Source organism: Dasypus novemcinctus, chromosome 10 (genome assembly GCF_030445035.2).
Source record: "Dasypus novemcinctus isolate mDasNov1 chromosome 10, mDasNov1.1.hap2, whole genome shotgun sequence".
Classification (NCBI taxonomy): domain Eukaryota; kingdom Metazoa; phylum Chordata; class Mammalia; order Cingulata; family Dasypodidae; genus Dasypus; species Dasypus novemcinctus.
The window spans coordinates 15,988,025-16,003,046 of record NC_080682.1 but is presented as its reverse complement, the minus strand read 5'-3'; the positions used below and the strand labels follow the sequence as shown (position 1 = coordinate 16,003,046).

Genomic DNA, 15,022 nt, shown 5'->3' with positions numbered 1-15,022 from the left:
ACAGATACTAAGCAATTAACACAAGATCTGACAGTGGACAATCTAGAAATAGAATCAAAGCATTTTCATGCTAGAGCAGGGCATTTGGGTAGACTAAAAGGTTGAAAGTCTTGAGCTATTGTTAAAAGGACAGACGTGGTATCTTACATTTCCCCTCTCTTTCATCAGTGCTTGTAACCTGTACTGACTATGGTTTCAGGTCAAAGGTAGACAATAGGCTTTTGTGAATAACCAGCAACCCCATCATTATGAACTATTTCTGGGGGGAAAAAAAGGAATATCTGGACTGACTCTTAATTATTTTGAGTTCATTTATCCTCTCTTATTCAACAAGTGATTTAGTCTTTTTAAGGGTAAAAAAACTTATTAAAATTGTGCTATTGATTTTTTTCCCCAATGTTCAGTTTCCTTTAATGTAAAGGCTTTGCCCACATGCTGGAAGGCTCCCTCCCAGAAAAAGTACTCTCGAACCAGTGTCTGGGTCTCCTCACTGCCAGGACCCACCTTCTACCATGTGTATGACTCATAAACCTTCTGCCAATCTGGTCTCAGTGGAAAGGAAAGCTCTTGGCCTTGGAAGACCCTCACTCCAGAAACGGGGCTGCTGTTGACAGTTCTAAAGAGGATGACCCTGGCAAAGGCATTCTTCCTCAGCTTGTCCAATCACTGGAATATTCCAGTGATGAGGTTGCAGCTCATGATGAGGTTGCAGTTCATGCAACTTCCCTGAAGCGGTACTCAGAAAACCACAGGGACCAGCCATCCTTATTAAAGTGTTCTCAGAAAGATGGCAGCACCACAGAAAATGTGTTCTTATTGGAATACTTGTGCTTAAATTCATGCAACACAAGGGTATACTTGGACAGGTAAGCAAAGGGTCTTTGGCCTTTGGCTCAGCAGCCAATGCCTGCTCACATTCATCCATCTTCTCCTCAGGAGTAGGGCAGGCACCTTGTCTCCTCTTTCTGCTCCGCCTGGGGCTTCTGCTTCTTTTCCTGTGGACCTTTGTCTTCCTGTGGTCTATCCTTTTAAGGCTGGCTCTCTGCAAACTTCTTAGCATCAATCTGGGCCATCTTCTCCAAGACTTTCACCTTCCCCAATACAACCCAGAACTAGGGCTGGTTAATGCAGTAGAGGACCAAGCACTTGGTACTGGGGAAGGCCTGGAGAAAAGAAGCTTCAAGGGACTGTTTGTAAAGCCAGTACAGGGTGTAGACAACTGCAACATCAGCCAGTGTCACACATTCAGCCTCCAGGAAAGTTCTCATCTTCAAGTGAACATCTAGCAGCCCCAGAACTTGCCTCACCTCTTCCTTTGCTTTCTCTGCAACCTGTAAATTTTTTTACAAGGATTTTTTTGATCCCCTTAAATAAAAATTTGAGATACTATTAGATAAAATCTGTAATATTTAGCTAATAACAATTGTGTATGGATAATGTATTAATGATACTTAGATCAGTATGATATTGCAATAGGTTCTGTGGTTTAAATTGAAACCCACCCTCAATATATTGGTTAAGCCACAGTGAATTATCTGAGCATTTTCTGTGTAATAGCTTCCCATCTATACAACTACATTTCAAGTCTGAGAATTTAGGTTCATCCATCTTTCTCGTAGGAAGCAGATATTAGTGGGGAAAAATGTTTCCTCTTAATGTCACTGAATTTCTGCTAACTTTAAACCAAAAGTGAATCTTGGCTGCTCTCTTGTCCATATATCTTTGCTTTTAATTAGTGAAGTACATGGCAGCAGTTCAAAAAAAATGGTAAAAATCACATTTCTAGAGGTTCTGTAGAACCGACTCACTTATACTGCTTTCTCAATTCTGAACCACCTGACAAACTAACAAGGGAGTTGTAAATAGAATATCCTCTAATTCCTTGTAAATCTACTGAAAACAGGTTAACCTCCATGGAAAAATGAGGTTTTACTGGAATCTCTGCCTTTCCTTGCGCTTCACCAGCCAGTCAGAGGAAGAGCACACTTGCATCAGACTTTCCGTGATGCCAGAGATATGCGGCCAGGATGATTCCAAGGAACCACAAGGAAGTCAGAGAAGCATGCAGAGTGACTTCCCTTGTGAATGGGGCGAGGATTGAATTAGCCTATGAGAAACTGAGGGAATGTCAGAGAAGGCACTTAAGTATATCTCTAGTGCTGTTTCTTCTTGATTAGTGGACTAAAGAAAGGTTATTCCACACTATTCTGCTTTATTTTCCTGGCTCAATTTCCCTGTTTATTTTCTACTTTGCTTTCTTTCTTTCCCTTTTAATAAAACACTGGGCACTTTACTGGTACAAGGGATATCTCTATCCCTGAAATAAGAATGTGATTCTCACTTCAATTTCTAAGGAAATACATTTCATTCTTCTCCGGGGGTTAAAAGAATGTATCACCTATGTATACCATATGCAAGGATAATTGTTTAGGCTCTTTTGGCAGGTGCAATTTCACATGTCAGTGACTGTCCCAGACATGTAATGTTGAGTCCCTTATGTCTCAATTCTTTCAACAGAAGTAGTTCTTTGTTAGAATTTTTAGCTGAAAATGTAGACAGCCAAGGATAAAGAGAAATCCTGCAAAAACAGCTTTAAAAGAAAATAAAATTAGAACAATAAATTTTTCTACAAGAAAAGTATTGGCGGGGAAATCCTTGATGTAGTACTTACTAGTCAATCTCTCCCAGAGGTCACAGAACAGGAGGCCTGTTAGACTAAAGGATGATGCTTGAAACATACAGAATATAAAATCAATTTGAAATATAGCAAAAAGCAAAAGTAAAGAATGTACATTGCAGAGAATTAATATACTTACTAATCAGGGTACAAGGAGAATGGAATTCAGGTGTATGCTCTGTTCACATGCCTTATTTGTGGCCGTGCATATGAATGTCACAAAATAAATTTGAAAAGAGCTCTAATAGGGTAAAGAGTATCACCTGATAATCAAAAGTTCTATTTACTTGGAGAACAAAACAGTTTTGATTTAGAATGCATCTAAAAACATGGCCTGAAGGAACATAATGAAACAACTGACAATCTCAAAAAGGGAGAGGCAAAACCCATGCAATAGAGAAAGAATTTAATACATAGTTCTAAGTAATGTTATAGGAAAAACACAGGCACACAGGTTTTGGAAAATCAGTGATTTGGACAAGAGAGCTAAACAAGTGACCAAATGCACTTACAGAACAGAACACACATTCTTCCAATATCATGAAGCATCACAAAAATAGATAATATCCAACATTAAAACCAAACTGCAATTTTCTATGAAGATTTCTCCCAAAATATGGTCTAGCATATGCTTCATAGATCATCATTTGTGAATGGCTACTGGAATGAATAAAAAACATCAAATAGTTTGAACTGGTATATGAATAAAAGGTTTAATTTAATCTACGTATTTTGTTGTTTATAGCTATCCCTTTGTCACATTCTACAAGACACAATCATTTATAGCTCTGAACTAAGAGTTTGTTCTCAGTACCTTTAAACAAATGTTGCAAATTGCTTAGCGAACACAGCAGTGACTGAATCACCCAGAGTTTAGCCTATGTTATTATGTATTCTCTTGACTATCATCTGGGTAATGTATTCCATGAGGTTTCAATTCCAGAGAGTACTGGGGACCTTGACCATACTCTGGTTGATGACTGAGTTTCTGATGAGGTGGAATAGAGGTCAGTTTTTTGCAATGCCAGGTCCTAAATATTTGCGTAACTACACATTGCACCAGTGATGTCTATTTCTCAGAGAATGGAGAGAATGTCTTAATTGTATTTCATGTAGTTACTTATTAGTCTCTTCCCCTCCCCCTGCAAATTGTATGCATGTAGTTTTATGTTTGACATAGATGTGAAATCATTGTCAGTATCTTTAAAGTGAGATTGCAGCATCCAATTGTAGCATCCAAACATACTTTGTGGTACTGTGAATATATGTGCAAATGACGGACAAGCTTAACTTCCCTGAGATGATAAATTTGTTTTCTCAAATGAATGTGTGCTTTCTCAGATATTCCATTTCAGTGTCCAGCCTCTTATAGTCTGAGAATCCTGCACAGCTTTCCTAAAAAAAATGTAAATGACAGACCAGCATTAGTATGACCTGGGATCTTATTAGAAAGAAATGTCAAATCTCAGGCTGAATATAAGACTTCCTTAATCAGACTCTGCATTTTAACCAGACCCCGAAAGATTCATATGTGCTTGCTGCAAGAGACTGAATGCACAGTCTGTCAGGTCTCTAAGTCCTGATTGGGAAGAATGCAACCAAGAGAGCTTGGAGGAAGTATTTCCATGCATTTGCCTGAGGATCTTTAGACCACTGAATCACTCAAAACTCCACATACTGAAGAAAGCTATTTCCCCTTTCTCAAAGAGAGCAATTTCCTTTTGCCAAGACAATCTGCAAAGATCTCCCTCAAGATATGTTCTTCACAAAATGACACTTGTACCCAACAATATCAATCCTCACTACTCCCACCCCACCCCACCCGAAAAATGACTATGGTCAGGCCTCAGTATATCCTAAGAGGGCAAATGGGGGTGGGGGGGGATTTTTGTAAATTGAAAAATAGGAGGCCACACAAATATGTCTTAGACCTTAACCATTTTATGATTTTCATATTTAATACTCTGCCACCATTAGAAAGAAAGTGGTGGATGCAAAGGCAACAAAATTCTCTAAGACATTTTACATAAACCTCAATGTAGAATAATAAAAATTTCATTTATGTCATAAATTCCTAGATACATATATATATATGTGTCTCCATGCCTTGAAATAGATGTAAATAAATAAATAAAAATGCAATGAATACAATAAAATTTTATCACTGGTTACCTAAAAGGGAGGTAAAGGATTTAAGCATTATGGGTCAAATAGAAAGTATAGTTTTATTTTATGTATTTCTATATTTTCTTAGTTATTTACAGTAATAAAATGTTCATGTCTTAAATTTTCAAGAAAATTGAAAAGTATTGTCAACTACAATCCATTGATATTGTCAATGTAAATTTCAATCAACTGCAAGACCCTCATTTCCAATTATAATTTAAATGATACATACCCTAAAATAAAAACCTGTTGATTTTGTTTTTTTCTTTTATTATTTTATTAAAGCTGTTACTTTTAAAAAACAATACAATAAAAGTATTTAGTAGAAAGACTGGCCCTTGAGATTTCTGATGATGATAGATATAACTTTATGCTTATTCTTTTCTACATTAAAGCATAATTTTGGAGATGGCTATTGTTAATTTTAGTAATATTGATGGATGTAGGATGACCAATCGAATAATTGAAAGTAACTTGTTTCCCTCCCTGTTGCTAGGATACAAAGAAGAGAATTGTATGTAAATCAGAAGGTGATGAGATGCAACCCTCTCTTTGTGCCAAATTCCACTTTTGGTGGTCAAGAACATCCTGTTTAAGCAAGGAAGTATGAAAACCAGCTTCAACCAGTTGACTGGACCTGCGCAGAAGCAGCCCCTTGATGTCCTCACTTCAACTTGCTTAATTAACATAGTAAAATTCCCACCCTGGGGTGGAGTTGTCCGCCCCTTTCTTGATCATGCAATGTATGTGCAAGTATGATTTCCTGAACACACTAATCATACAATTATATAACCAGCTATGTGTGTTCATCCATATGCATAAAAACTAATGCATAATCAAAGCTAACGCTAAGTAGTAACTTGGGTATTTAAGCAAGAGTAAAACTGCGGCACAGGGAGTCGGGTCTGAGTCACTGTAGACTGGCCTTGGCTCCTTACCTCTGTAGACATAATAAATGTGAGTTTGCCTAACTCTTGTGTTGAAGTTTTCTTCATGCCATCTCTGGTTATCCATAAAGGTCCTGCCTTGAGGCCTAACAATATCCACCAATAATTTTTGGGCACTGGGAAGGTGAGCAATCTATGTGTTATATATAAGATAACTTATTTAACAATTGCTTTTGAAATGAGCTTCTACGATGATTGGTTTCTGCCAAAATAGTAAAACAAGTCAAAATATTAGTCCATAATCCCTTTCTCTCATGGTTTTATATTCTTAGGTTAAACTACACAAAAATATTCTTCAGACATTTTCTTCAGTACCCTGTAAATGTACATATTCACTTTTAAATGTTTAATGGAAAAGCAAAATCAAGTCAGAAAGGAGTGGAATATTATTTCAAAGCCTAAATCACAGTTTTGTGAACTTATTTATCTGAATGAGAATCACCTGGAGCTTGTTAGAAGGACAGATTGGTGGGTCTTGTTCGAGACTTATAAGATCACCATTGTTAGCTGTAATGCCAAGGGAATTAGTTTTTGTTTTTGTGGGTTTTTTTTCTTCATAAGAACCCAGTGTAATTATAATATACAATATCAGCAATTAAAGAAAAATCCTTCTATAGCACCAACTTGGAACTCCTCAAACTATCTTGTGAAGCCATGGTCTTGGCACACATCGAATATTATATTGGCTATCATTTCAAACACATCCACAGATCTGAGAAAGGCACAGTTTGGGAGGAGAAACAAAGAACCACTCTTCACAAAGTTACCCTAGTTTTCTGAATAATGATTATCATAACTTCTGCCTTCGGGAAGGAAGCCAATAATGTGATGAGGGATATCTTAGAATAACGTACCATCACATGCAGCTGAGGAGGCAAGAGGTTTATAAGCACCTGCGGAGGCCCACTCACCATGACTTTCTGTTTCCTGTGTATCTTGGCTGGAGATCTGAAGCCATGAAGATTTCTGGCATGTTAGGAGGTTTCCTCACGCTTTTTGTGTTAACTTATGGTGATGATGGTAAGAAAAGGGGAATTCTGAAGAGTTGGTGATGTCAAATATTGGTGGTGCTTTTCTCTATATTGTTCATGTTGGGAACTCGGTTGTAGGACCTGCTGGCTACCTTTCATGGCTAATGATTGCCAGTTTCCACTCAGATACATAGTTTAATCCATGCATTTGCACCACTGTGCTTCCCTTAAAGGCATCTAATGGGCAGACTTCATGATGCTTGTTTGTTTTCCTTTGCTAGCAAATCAGTTTGAGGTTCTCAGAATATTCTTTCTAGAGATCACTGTCACTTTTAGAATCTAAAATATTTGTGGTGAATGTTGAAAGCAGGGGAGATAGCTGGTCTCTAGAAGAGAAGGTTCTCAAGGCTTTCACTGTGAGGTATAAAGTGTGGCCAGACAGTGGTCACCTGTATTCAATTGTAACTGATTCCTTTTCAGAGCTGGGTCCCTGCATATATTTTGCATGGGTTTTAATACTGCTGTACACTAAAAGCTTGTGACTTTAAATGCACCATCTGTGAGTATGGAATAATAGTAATATTGACCTTACAGGAATGCAATGAAGATAAAATAAGATATATTTAAAAACTGACCTGGCAAATAGTGAACAATCAAAAAATAAGCCTTTTGTTGAAGTACCTGTAACTTTCCTTTTTTAATTCATTAGAAGTCTTTCACATAGCATTTCAAACTAATGTTTATTGGCTCAAATGTTTTCAGTCAAAAAATATTTTTAATAGAAAATAGCTGATGAATGTTTCCAAGTTGCCTATAACCAGATATTGAACTCTTCCCATTCATAGTTTAGATGTGTATAAGTTTTGTTTAGATAAGTTTCAGATATGTTGCCAGATTCCCTCTAGGTTATTGGCTATGTTACATAAAAGAATTTAAGAACATGCCAGTTTAGTTAGGCCAATAGTTTATTAAGGAAATAAGAGAGGAGAATAAAAATGGGAGAAAATAAAAAGATTATGGGCTCCTAGGTGTAATTGCTGGCTAGTCCAAGTAGAGAGGAGAGAGAGCTTTCTGCTTGTGTGGTTACCCTTTTTTTTTTTTTTTTGAAGATACATAGATCACACAAAATGTTACATTAAAAAATATAAGAGGTTCCCATATCCATATACCCCACTCTCCCACATCAACAACCTCTTTCATCAGTGTGGCACATTTACTGTATTTGATGAGTACATTTTGGAGCACTGCTATACCACGTGGATTATAGGTAACATTGTAGTTTACACTCTCCCCCATTCCATTCAGTGGTTTTTGGCAGGATATATAATGTCCTGCATCTGTCCCTGCAATATCATTCAGGACAACTCAAAGTCCCTAAAATGTCCCCATATCATACCTCTTCTTCCCATTCCCTGTGTTCAGCATATCCAGTGGCCACTGTTTCCACATCAAAGATACAATTTCTTCCTTAGCTAGAGTCACAATAATTCTATAGTAGAATACCAATAAATCCCCTCTAATCTGTATTTTATTCCTCCATCCTGAGGATGCTGGGATGGCAATGTCCACTCCACATGTAAATCAAGAGGGGGCTTAGATCCCACATGGCTTATGGATGTGATTCTTCTTCTTGTAGTTGTAGACTCTCTTGCTTCTCTGGTATGGTGTTTGACCATCCTCACCTCCCTGTTAGCTGACCTGAGTAAGTCCAATGAACTGGAGAGTAGGTGTTGCAACTCTGCTGAGGCTCAGGGCCCAGCTGGCACATGGACAGCCCAGGGATTCAAGTCTCCTGAGCATACACTAACTCCAGTGTCAACTACAGGCTCAGCAAAAGTGAAAGAAGAGGCATGTGTAGAGAGGTCACATCTGAGTTCAACTCCATCACACTCAGGAGCAGAAATTCCAAAGTAGGGCCCACTGGCAAGGCACTGAACTCCAGAGCCATCTGCCAGGACCGTAGGACCTGCGTAACTCCGTAGCCCTCAGGAGCACTACTACATTGGGTTGTATCTACTTTGTCTGTCTTAGATCCTGCTGAGATGTGTGTAAGCAGAACCCCTCAGATGACCTCCTGATTCATTTTGAAGTCTCTTAGCCATATAAGCTGATTTGTCTTTTCCTTTTCTCCCTTTTATTCAAGGTCTTTTTTCTAGTTGCATTACCAGCTGGTGCTTGGTAATAATCCCTTGGCTCCAGGGAGCCTCATTCCAGGGAGTCATGTCCCTCCTTGGGGGGAAGGTAATGCATTTATGTGCTGAGTTTGGCTTAGTGAGTGGCCACAGTTGAGCAACATGGAGGCTCTCAGGATGTAACTCTTAGGCACCCTGCTGCTCTAGGTGTAGTTGAAATTTCAAGTACACAGGCTCATAAGTATAGCAATCAGTATCAAGGGTCCATCATTGGACCATCCTTCTTCACTGGTCTTTGCCCTTGCTCTTGGGGGATTGTTGCTGTTCCATTTGGGAATGTAACAGAGCTCCCCAGGATGGGAACTCAATACTCTCTCAGTTGTCATGTGTAACTTTACCCACTATGACAATACCTGATGGACATCCAAAGATATATATATAGATTATATGCATGCCCTGGAGAACTCCCTCCCACCTATGCATCCCCCATCAATGACACCCACACCAGTGCTCCTCCTCTGCCAGAGTTGAACCCCTCTGTGATCTAAACTTCTTCAAAAATGAATCCTAATATACTGCCAAATTGAATTAGTAGGAAAATGAAATAGTAATGGTAGGTTTAAAGATTAGAAATGGAATACATAATAATTTAGAAAAACTAAAATAAAGCAAAAATTAAATTGGGATATTAAAAAATGAAAAATATCATAAGACTTTTTAAAAAATATTTTGCCTTTCATCACTGTAATAGGTGTTGCCCTGTATGTAAAGTGGAAAGGCAATCTCTTCCATTTCTTCCTCGGTGTCTACATCTTTTTTAAAAAAATTTTTAAAAATTATGTCTTCAAAAATGTTTTAGGTTACAGTAAAGTCACATATTGAATATAGGGGACTCCCATATACCAACATCAAACCCTTTTCCTCCTTCCCTAGCCATAATCTTTTTACATGCGGTGGTTACATTTGCTACAACTAATGTAAAGATATTGAAGCATAGCTACTAACCATGGCTCCATTATGATTTACATTATGGTTTATATTTTAGACTGCACATTTTTATAAATTTTTGGTTACATTATCATTTACTTTTTAGACTATACACTTTTATGAATTTTTGGTGAAATTTAACATGTCTGTATCCATCATTGCATGATCTTGTGGAACACTTCCATTGTCCCCCAGTTACCCCCTCTTCTATCCTTTTTTCCCTAAAGATTTATTTATTTATTTACTTACCCACTTATTTATTTATTTATTTATTTATTTATTTATTTATTTATTTATTTATTTATTTCTCTCCCCTTCCCCCTGTCCCAGTTGTCTGTTCTCTGTGTCTATTTGCTGCGTCGTCTTCTTTATCTGCTTCTGTTGTTGTCAGAGGCACAGGAATCTGTGTCTCTTTTTGTTGCATCACCTTGCTGCGTCAGCTCTCTGTGTGGGTAGCGCCATTCTTAGGCAGACTGAACTTTTTTTTCGCACTGGGCGGCTCTCCTTATGGGGCGCACTCCTTGTGCATGGGGCTCCCCTACACGGGGGACACCCCTGCGTGGTGCAGCACTCCTTGCACGCATCAGCACCGCACGTGGGCCAGCTCCACATGGGTCAAGGAGGCCTGGGGTTTGAACCGTGGACCTCCCATGTGATAGATGGATGCCCTAACCATAGGGCCAAGTCTGCTTCCCTCTTCTATCTATTCTATTCCTCTCTCACCCTTCCCTCAGGGATCGCAGTGAGAAACAAACTTCAGTGCTTGAAGGACAAGATTCATAGACAGTTGCAACAATGCTGAGGGCTCTACAGACTAGTCTGTCCTTCCCAATTGGGAGCCAACCATGCTCTCAAGAGACACCTTCCCTTTTGTTTGAGAATATCAGGCCTCCCTAGGATGCAGGTACAACATGTTCTCACTCATTGTATGGGTCTCCACGCATGTATGTTACACACTATCACCAGATGAGCACTCACTCCCGAGAAGCCTGTCCCAGATGTATCCTGTGTCAGATGCCCCCCTTCAAACACCTTAAACCATTAACCCTTCCTTATTATATTTTCTAAAAAGTTTTCTCAACATTATAGTTTCAACCACATACCTGACAATCTCCTGTGTTCACCTGCTCCTCCCAACACTCCGCCCAATTCTATGGACCATCTGACCCATCCTCCCAACCCTAGTCTTCCTCAAGCCTGCAAAGCCCCACCCAACAGTATCTCTATGCCCCCGTGTTATCCCTTCACTGCACAATTATTTACCTCCACTTTATCATAGATTTCGCTAATGTAGGTGTCAGATTACAACCTTCCTCTCCCCCTCTAGTTCTCTGAGACAGCTTGATTTGCTTAAATCATATCAGAGAGGTCATGTAGTATTTGTCCTTCAATGACTGGCTTGCTTCACTCAACATAAGGTCCTAAAGATTCATCCATGTTATCCCATGTGTTAGTACTCTATTCCTTTTTACATCTGAGTAGTATCCCATTGTATGTATATTTCACAGTTTGTTTATCCATTCATCTGTTGATGGGCATTTGGGTTGATTCCTTCTGGCAATAGTGAACAATGCTGCCATGAACATTGGTGTGCATATATCAGTTCATGCCCTTGTTTTCAGTTCTGGGTATATACCTGGCAGTGGAATTGCTGGGTCATATGACAAAACTATAGCTAGTTTTTTGAGGAGCTGTCTTCCACAATGGCTGGATCCTTCCACATTCCCACCAGTAGTGGATGAAGAGTCCATTCCTCAACATCCTCTCCAACACTTGTAGTTCTCTGTTTTTTTAATACCCACCAGTCTAATGGGTGTAAGATGGCATGTTATTGTAGTTTTGATTTACACTTCCCAAATAGCTAGTGATGTTGAGCATCTTTTCATGTGCTTTTTAGCCATTTGTATTTCTTCTTTGGGGAAGCATCTGTTCAAATCTCTTGCCCATTTTTTAAATGGGTTGTCTTTTTATTTTTGAGATATAGGATTTCTATATGTATGCTGGATATTAGGCTCCTATCAGATATATAGCTACCAAATATTTTCTCCCATTGGGTAGGCTGTCTTTTCACTTTCTTGATAAACTCCTTTGAGGTACAAAAGGCTTTAATTTTGAGGCAGTCTCATTTACCTATTTTTTTCTTTCAAAGTGTGTGCTTTGAATGTGAGGTTCATGAAGCCATTTACTATTACAAGGCCCTGTAAATGCTTCCCTACATAGTCTTCCAAGGTATTCATGGTCTTGGCTCTTACGTTTAGATCTTTGATCCATCTTGAGTTGATTTTTTTTATAAGGTGCGAGATGGTATTACTCTCTCATTCTTTTGCATGTGGATATCCAGTTCTCCCAGCATGATTTTTTAAAAAAAGCATTCTCTCCCAGGTGAGTGGGCTTGGTGGCCTTGTTGAATATCAGATGGCTATATATGTGAGGATCTATATTCAAACTCTCAGTTTGGTTCCATTGGTCAGTATGTCTATCTTTGTGCCAATACCATGCTGTTTTGACCACTATAGCTTTGTAGTATTTTTAAAGTCAGTTAGTGTGATTCCTCTGTTTTCATTTTTCTATTTCACTATTTCTTTGGCTATTCAGGACCTCTTTCCCTTCCAAATAAATTTCATAGTTTGTTTTTCAAGTTCATTAAAAAATGCTGTGTTGATTTTTATTGGGATTGCATTCAATGTATAGATCAGTTTGAGTAGGATAGATATCTTAGTGATATTTAGACTTCCTATCCATGAACAGGGAATAGTCTTCCATTTATTTAAGTCTTCTTTGATTTCCTTTAGAAGTGTTGTGTAGTTTTCTGTGTATAAGTCTTTCACATCTTTATTTAAATCTATTCCTGGGTATTTGATTTTCTTAATTTACTATTGTAAGCGATATTTGTTTCTTGATTTCCTTCTCAGATTGCTCATTATTGGTATATAGAAATGCTACTGATTTTTGCACATTGATCTTATACCCTGAGACTTTACTGAACTCATTTATATGTTCTAGATGCTTTGCTGTAGATTTCTCAGGACTTTCTATGTATAGGATCATGTTGTCTGCAAATAGAGAAGTTTTGACTTCTTCCTTTCCAATTTGGATGCCTTTAAAAAAAAAAAATCTGTTTCTTGCCTCAGACCTCAAGCAAGTACTTCTAATACAATGTTAAATAGGAGGGCTGATAGTGGGCATCCTTTTCTTGTTCCTGACCTTAGAGGGAAAGATTTTAGGATTTCACCTTCATAAATGATTTTAATTGTGGGTTTTTCATATATACCCTTTATCATGTTCAGAAAGTTTCCTTCTACTCCCATCTTTTGCAGTTGTTTTTTAATCAGGAAAATGTGCTGTATTTTGTTGAATGATGTTTTGTCAGAGTTGTAGACCCAAAGGGTATCGGGAATGAAAGATAAAGAGAGATTGGGATCAGGGGATCTGAGAGCATTGAAGCCTCAAGCTCATCAGACAAATTTATTAGTCTCAGGGTCTTGCTTATATACCCCAATAGGTCGTGAGAAGCAGAGACTATTCTAGATAACTATTACCATTACCTCATTCTTACTAACACAGTGAATTAGATAGTTACCAAAGCTCATAATGTTCTATTATATTATTGAAACAAATATACTCATTAATCTTGTTGCCCATGTTACTTGAGATATCAAGTCTGGGTTCTGCTGGAATGTTATGTTTCCCAGAAAGATTAGCCACCTGCATGTATATCTTTAGGGACAGCATGACCCAGTGGTCAGAAAGTAACTTGTTATCATGGAAACAGCATGCCTTTGTTTCCTACAATGTTTCTGCATCTATAGATATAATCATGTGATTTTTTTCTTTTTATCTGTTTATGTGGTGTATTCCATTGATTGATTTTCTTATGTTGAACTATCTTGCATACCAGGAATGACACCCACTTGTCCAGGGTGTATAATTCATTTGATTTGTTGTTGAATATGACTAGCAATATTTTGTTGAAGATTTTAGCATCTAGGTTCATAAGACTGATTGGTCTGTAAGTTTCCTTTCTTGTGGTGTCTTTGTTTCACTTTGGTATTAGGGTAGTGTTGGAATCATAGAATGGATTAGGCAATGTTCCTTCTATTTCAATTTTTTTGGAAGAGTTTACACAAGATTGGTGTTAGTTCTTTCTGGAATGTTTGATAGAATTCACCCATGAAACTATCTGACCTGGGGCTCTTCTTAGTTGGGAGGTTTTTAATGACTGATTCTATCTCCTTACTTGTGATTGGTTTTTGAGATTGTCAGTTTCTTCTTTGGTCAATGTAGGCTACTTTTGTGTCTCTAGGAATTTGTCCATTTCCACTAAATTGCCCTTCTTGTTGGCACATAGTTTTTCAAAGTATCCTCTTATGATATTCTTTATTTCTGTGTGATTAGTGGTGATCTCCCCTTTCTCATTTCTTATTTTGTGTATTTCAATCTTCTCTCTCTTTTTCTTTATTAGTCTAGCTAAAGGTTTGTCAATTGTATTGATCTTCTCAAAGAACCATCTCTTTGGCTTATTTTTCCTAGTGCTTTCTTATTTTCTATTTCATTTAGTTTTGCTCTGATCTTTGTTATTTCTTTCTTTTTTCTTCCTTTGGGGTTAGTTTGTTGTTGTTCTACTAATTCTTCCAAGTTTGCAGTTAGGTCTTTGATTTTAGCTCTTTCTTCTTTTTTGAAGTATGAATTTATGGCTATGAATTTCCCTCTCAGTACAGCTTTTGCTGCATCCCATAAGTTTTGATATGTTGTGTTGTCATTTTCATTACTTTCAAGGTAATTACTGACTTCTTTTGAGATTTCCTCCATGACCCACTGTTTGTCTAAAAGTGTGTTGCTTAACTTCCATATCTTTGTGCCTAATTGGTTCTCTGGCCCTTGTAGATTTCCAGCTTCATTCCACTGTGGTCAGATAAATTATTTTGTATGATTTCAATCTGTCTGAATTCATTGAGACTTTCTCTGTAGCTTAGCATGTGGTCTGTCTTGGAGAATGATCCATGTACAATTGAGAAGAGTGTGTATCCTGCTGTATTTGGATTTAGTGGTATGTATATGTCTATTAGGTCCAGATCCTCTATTATATTGTTCAAAGTTCATGTTTCTTTATTGATTCTCTGTTGAGATGTCCTTTCTAATGGT

General features: G+C 37.9%; 1 pseudogene; it reads right to left on the bottom strand.

Moving 5' to 3' along the window:
* Positions 1-366: 366 nt before the first annotated feature.
* Positions 367-15,022, bottom strand: part of LOC101425979 (elongation factor 1-gamma-like) — a 58,530-nt pseudogene continuing 43,874 nt past the window's right edge.